This window comes from Phasianus colchicus, chromosome 10 (assembly GCF_987193195.1).
Source record: "Phasianus colchicus chromosome 10, bPhaCol1.hap1.1, whole genome shotgun sequence".
In the NCBI taxonomy this organism is placed as follows: Eukaryota; Metazoa; Chordata; class Aves; order Galliformes; family Phasianidae; genus Phasianus; species Phasianus colchicus.
The window spans coordinates 19,455,146-19,461,210 of record NC_143445.1 but is presented as its reverse complement, the minus strand read 5'-3'; the positions used below and the strand labels follow the sequence as shown (position 1 = coordinate 19,461,210).

Genomic DNA, 6,065 nt, shown 5'->3' with positions numbered 1-6,065 from the left:
TTCTTTCATTCGAAAAAGACAAAGCAGTGGTAAGGCTGCAGAGCACAGCTCCAGGAGGGGAGCAATCAATATTCAGTTATTAAAAATCTTCTTCCTTCCCAGACTTGCTCAGAGAATAGCTGCTTTGCCATTGCCACTGGAGCTGCAATCTGCTCCTTTTTGTAGGAAAATGGGAGTGCCAAGTGGAAGGGGCCTGCTAAGTGCATGCAGCCTCAGGACACCACTGGCTCCATAGCATGCAGTTAGGAGAGGGACCACAGCACAGGGAAGGAGCTGGGGAGGTGCCAAGTCATCCAGGTTAACAGCTTCAGCTCCGTAAGCAACTTACAGCCCTGGAAAGCCATGTCTGGGGCAGCTCCATGAAAGCACTGAGCCCTGTGCCACCATCTCCACAGTGACACTGAGAGCTGTGTCCTTGTTCACTCCGTGGCTTCTCTCCCCCCAACACATCAGCTGCACTTTCAGCAGGACCCAGGCACTATGTTCTCCCCCAGATAAGGGGAGAAATACCTCAGGCACACTTTTGAGAGACCATCACCATTTACTATGTCTCTCTTCCAGTCCAAACTTGGGATTCATTTCTCCCATGTGGATAGAAGTGTGTGCTTGTGGCAGGGATCCCAGCTGTGGTGCTTAACAGATATTAGATGATATTTCTTGTGGAAACGGAGATCAAAAGTTTCTAAAAACAGCATTGCTCACACATCCAAAAATTCTGCATTTTGCCTATGCTTCTTTTTCCTTTCAACAGCTATTGACAGCCAATAACCACATACACCAGCCAGATAAGCATTTACCATTGCATATTTATCTAGAATTGCTGAAAAGTACATTCAAGAACAGGAAATCTCTGAGCACAGATCCCTTGCACCTCTCTCCAGTCATTTCTCCAGTCTCAAGATACACATCTCAAAACAGAGTCAGTAAAGACCTCTTGGATCCCAGTCTAATCCAATACCCTCTGGAGCAAGCTGTGATACTTGACTTCAACAAGCTCATGTTGAACATTACACCTCAGCTCTCAAGTGTGGTTGGCACATAAATTGCACACCAAAGGCTCTCCCCAGCAGCCTGGCTCTGTGGGAATTGCTCAGCAAACAGTACTGGAACCTTTGCAGTCCCCACTGGAACCTGCTGTATTTGTGGCACAACAAAAGCACAGCGTTCTCAACTTTGCCTGCCCAGGTGCTCCTTGTCTGGCTGCTGGGTTTTCAGATCCATTCTATTACGATCGTCCCTCTCCATAGCAAGTGAAAAGATGGAAGCACAATCCCTCAGGAAATGAATTTTCTGCTGGTGATTAAGCCAGGAGGAAGCAGAGGCATCTCTTCCCTGACAATGGAGGTCAGTCTTTGTACATGAGGTGGTCATTCTCTACTCACCTCATCTTGCTAACTTTGCACGGCTCTAACATTATGAAACTCACAGCACTACTTTTCTGTCCCCTTGTGTGCCCCTCAGGCTGAAGGTTTTTCAGATGAAATGCACCAACGAAGACTTAAGCAAACTATACACTCCTTAGCTAGAACAAAACCAGTCTGAGAGGTGCCAAGATTGGCCATTCTTTGAGGACACGTGCAGATAAGTACCATAAACTTCTGTCCCAACTTAAACATGACACACTGCAATCATGAGTTTAATTTAATTTGGTCCACTGTACTTAGAGGTTAGAAGGCCAAGCACACCTTTGAACTACTGTTAAAGTAGCACCAACACAGGAAAGATTTAGAGCTGCTCACCTTCCTGACAGGCTATGCAATCTAGATCAGTGTCACAAATCATTGTTTCACTATGTATAGATGAATGGGAATAGAATAAATCCTAAACCAGTTCTATTTTCAGAGCTATTAGGTATTAGGCAGCATGCTTCATTTTTAACTGTTATTGCTAAAAGTAAAGACTCCATACATTAAGTGTTACCAAAACTTAGCAATTCTAGACAGTGCAAGGTACCTTTGGCTCAGACTGATTGACAGGCTGGTAAGTACTCTAGGAGCAAGTGAACAGAGAACTCACGTACAAGGAGATTACCCAGTTTGTCTCCCCAGAATGCATTGGTTGGGACTGATAATCTCAGTCTGCTTCTGCTGAATGCAGAGCAGTTAGCATTCAACAGAAGTATAGCTGAAATCTTAATAGAAAAGAAAATATCAGCCAAATCATTTCTGAAGTGGACTGAATGATGAGCAGGTATATATCCAACAGAAGATTGAACCTGAAATGCATGCCAGCACTTGAAACGAATCATTTGCTGCCAGACACGGTCGTACACATTTGTAAATGCAGCTGGCAATTTGCCCACCTCATTTTGGAAACCCAGCTCTTGTTATTGCTGAAAAGGGGAAAAATACTCTTTAGGTTGAAAGTAGCATTGTCCATAGCTTTGAACCAATGAGATTAGAAAATCTAATTCAGGAAAAGTTTAGGACAAACCTACGTTCTCCCTGCGCAGTATACACCCAGTTCAAGGAAGCTGAAACCTCCCCAAGCAGATGAATGATTACCATCCCCTCATGGAGACGAGGGGAAGCATTAGTCATTCTCACTGCACTTTATATTAAAAATGAAGATGAAAACGCTTTAAATAAATAGGAAGTTCATAAGGATTTGACACTGCATAATGAATAATGCAATGGTGCTTAGCTTTGGGAAATCCTGACTCCTAGACCAGGGGATTAAACACCCAAATCCACAAACAATGAAGAACATGAATAAAAGCTTCTACTTCAGACATGACAGGTGAGAAATTTAAGACACCTACAGAGCTGCTTGCTTCTTGAATAAATGCTTTTTAGCTTCCAGGCCTCTGGCAAAGCTTTACAAGTCTGGTTGACCAACATTTATGACCTACTGAATGGTTGGGTGCAGTAAGTTCCAAAATTCCATCATTCTACATATTTTGTTAGTATGCCCAATTCCAGTAGGGATTTTTTATATCTGAGGCTGAATTTACCCCTAGCAGCTAGACATGATAAGAGCTTGAAAAGTACTCATTCTATTACACTTACCTAACTGTGAAATAATTTTCTAGACCAGGGCATTTTCCCTTCAGAATGTTTAATAAATCTTGGATTTTTCTCATGTCTCTCACAGGAGGCATCTGCTTACATAATTAACACAAACAAGGAGTTAACAACAGCCTGATGACTTTTTTTGAGCTAATTAGCAAGGCTACACATGTGGTATGTGACCCTTCTGCCGCTGTGTTGAACGTCATTGAACATAGGCATGGATGTCTGGCTCCTCACCCTTTTTTTTTTCTTTTTTTTTTTTTTTAACTAAGTTAGTGGAGATCATGAGAATTATCATGCCTTGATAGGGTAGAAACATTACTTCAAACAACTGCTCTCTTGAAGATCCAAGGAACATAAACTCATTGCATCCTCCATTCCTATAGAATAATTTTGTCTTTTTGATCCATCCAGAGCACAACTTCGAAATACATATTTAAGACCCTCAAACAACTCCGCTAGCATCAGTCAGACAAAAAAGGAAATCAAAATCCAAGCCATTTCCATTTGGTTTAGAGGCACAAAAAGGGTTGGGGGGAAAAAAAAAAAGGAAAAAAGAGTACGGTAGGTTTTGACAGGATAAAAGCCTTCTGCTTTGGAAATAAATTTGTCAAATGTGCCTGCTTCACTTTGATGCATACTGCTGAAATGTCCCACCTTTGCTTCAGTATGTATCTGGCAGCACCACCATTATCCTGTGACAAGGTCTTATTCTATAGATATTATCTTATCAGAGACAATAGCATCGATTTAAAGCACCAAGATGCACAGTTTGCCTCAATCAATGCAACAAATGCCCCCCCCAAACCAGTGTACAATAGGAGAATTTCAACATGCAAGTTTTAGAAAATTGAGAGTTATTAGTAATTAGGGGTTACTGCATGCAAAGTATTACCCCAATTCTTTGAATAGATTTTCTCTCAGGTTCCTCAACTCCGGGGGGCAGAGTCCATAAAGTCCTTAATCCTAAGATGTTGTTAGAGATTTTACATAGAAAGTTAATAAATATGGAGTTGTAAACAATCTTTTAACTAACTAGGGAGAATCTGCCCCACAGTTCATCTCCATCTAACACCCATTATGCTGCCTCTTTCATCTTTTCTTAATTCTCCTCGCAAGCTTGCAAGGTCTGTCTTCAAAATCTGATGGAAATCTGTTCATTTCTTTGAGCTAAATTCTGTCCAAACATGTGAACTAAATCAAAAGCTGCCAGGTAATCAGGTTATGTTTTGTCATACCTACTGATGCTGCTCAAATAACCCGACCAAAGTCCTCAAAGTAATTTCTCTAGTCTGCATCCAAATTCATTTGAAGTTGTTAGAAACATTAGCATTAAGCGCAACAAAGTTTGAGTCCATCACACTTGTAGAATTCCTACACCTTTAATTGTGAAGTTTTTCTGAAAGTAAGATCACCTTCCTGTCCACAGCAGTCCGCTCTAAAATGGCTGAAGCGTCAATGAAGAACACCTACTCACTGAATGCATCTGCAACAGCCTTTTGCCATAATAGAAATAAATTTATCTTAGAGGCTTTCTCCCACAGAAGTTCAGCTCCTAGTTTAGAAAATAAATGAGACGGTTTTGCTTGGATAACAATTTATTCCACTGAAATTTTGACAAATTAACCAGCAGGACGGTGGGAAGATGAAACATGCTTCAAAACTTCAGTCAGTACATCACTGCTGGGAGCCACCACATTATCTCTTCTGCAACAATGTGATTTCTGAACTGACATCAAGGATTGCCCCCTCCTCCCCCCCCAGGTCTAAAAGAAGGCGAGCAATATTGGGTTACCATCCAGAAGGGCTTTAACTTCAAAATAAATGTTCAGCTCAGATCCTGCCCTCATCTCTATCATGGCATCCCCAGTGGATGGGATGCTCTCTGGTGATACCTCAGAGACAGCAGAGTCCCATCAGATTTATAATATTCTTGGTTTTCTGGTGGTCTCATTTGTCAAATTGGCATCTAATTCCAATCCGTTCTTTGAAAACAAAATCAAGTAAAATCAAATAATTAAATGGATTTTCCCCAACTCTTAAGTAGGTCGGGCAGCTGGGAAAAACAGCTGCTCTGAGGTTAAAAATTAAGTCACAAGAACTGGCAAAGACTGCTGCCCATAAGCAACTGCTTATTTCTGAATGGTCATCTCTTGGGGAAAAGCATAGTATTATACCTTAAGGGTCCCTCACAATCTCTTATTCTCTCCCTTGTCTCTTTACTGAAGTTAAACGTAGTTCATAGAAATAACAAATAATATCTGGCATAATGTTACATTAATTTCAAGCAACGTAAAGAAGGGCCACTTTATTCCCATATTGATTTAGACCAATGTAGTTCCATGGACTTAATCTGATTTATTATTCCCGTTAATCACAGATGCTAGTGGAAGCAGAATCAAGTCTTCGGGGACCTTAATGAATGTGGTTTTTTTTAATGAGTTTTGCTGATATGACTCACTTAGACGAGGTTGCATAAACCATACAGGGAGCCCAGGCGTCTTCCAGACAAATTTTCCTTCTATTTCTTACACGAAATTCCCCTGGGGATGGATGCAGCTAACAAATTGGATCGCCTGGACATATTTGTACCCCCAAGGGAATATCTACAACCACTGTATGTTGATCCCAGTCTTCTCTGGCAATATTCACTGCAGGCAGTTCTACAGAGGTGAATACCTCTGAGATTTAGTAGAAAGAGGGACGCAGCTGAGCATTAAACATGGGTCAGAGGAAGAGAGAATCAAGGGGTAAGAGACTGATAAAGGTCAATTTTTTGTCTTGGAAAAGGTCACTGAGAAAGCTGAATTAAAATGAGAAGCCACAGTACAGAATTGCCCTGGGACACTTCAAGAAAAGATTCTTCACTGCATTGTCAATATGCATATATATTGGCCAGAAAGCAAGGTCATACCTTCTGCCAGACTTCCTAGGGAAAAACTGATTCTTGTCTTAATGGAAATAAAGATGTTAAGAGAGATCTAGAAAAATGCTTAAGCTGATAACAGCCTTCAGGCAACGCTTCTGAAGCAGACCTCTATCAAGCAAGAACCT

At 41.2% G+C, this 6,065-nt stretch overlaps 1 long non-coding RNA gene across 1 annotated transcript; it reads left to right on the top strand.

Annotated features, from left to right (window-relative positions):
* The first annotated feature begins 1,167 nt into the window (after positions 1-1,167).
* On the top strand, positions 1,168-5,037 carry LOC149916645 (uncharacterized). Its single transcript, XR_016469473.1, has 3 exons — positions 1,168-1,344; positions 1,462-3,182; positions 3,284-5,037. It is a non-coding gene; the product is annotated as an uncharacterized LOC149916645 (long non-coding RNA).
* Positions 5,038-6,065: the final 1,028 nt, after the last annotated feature.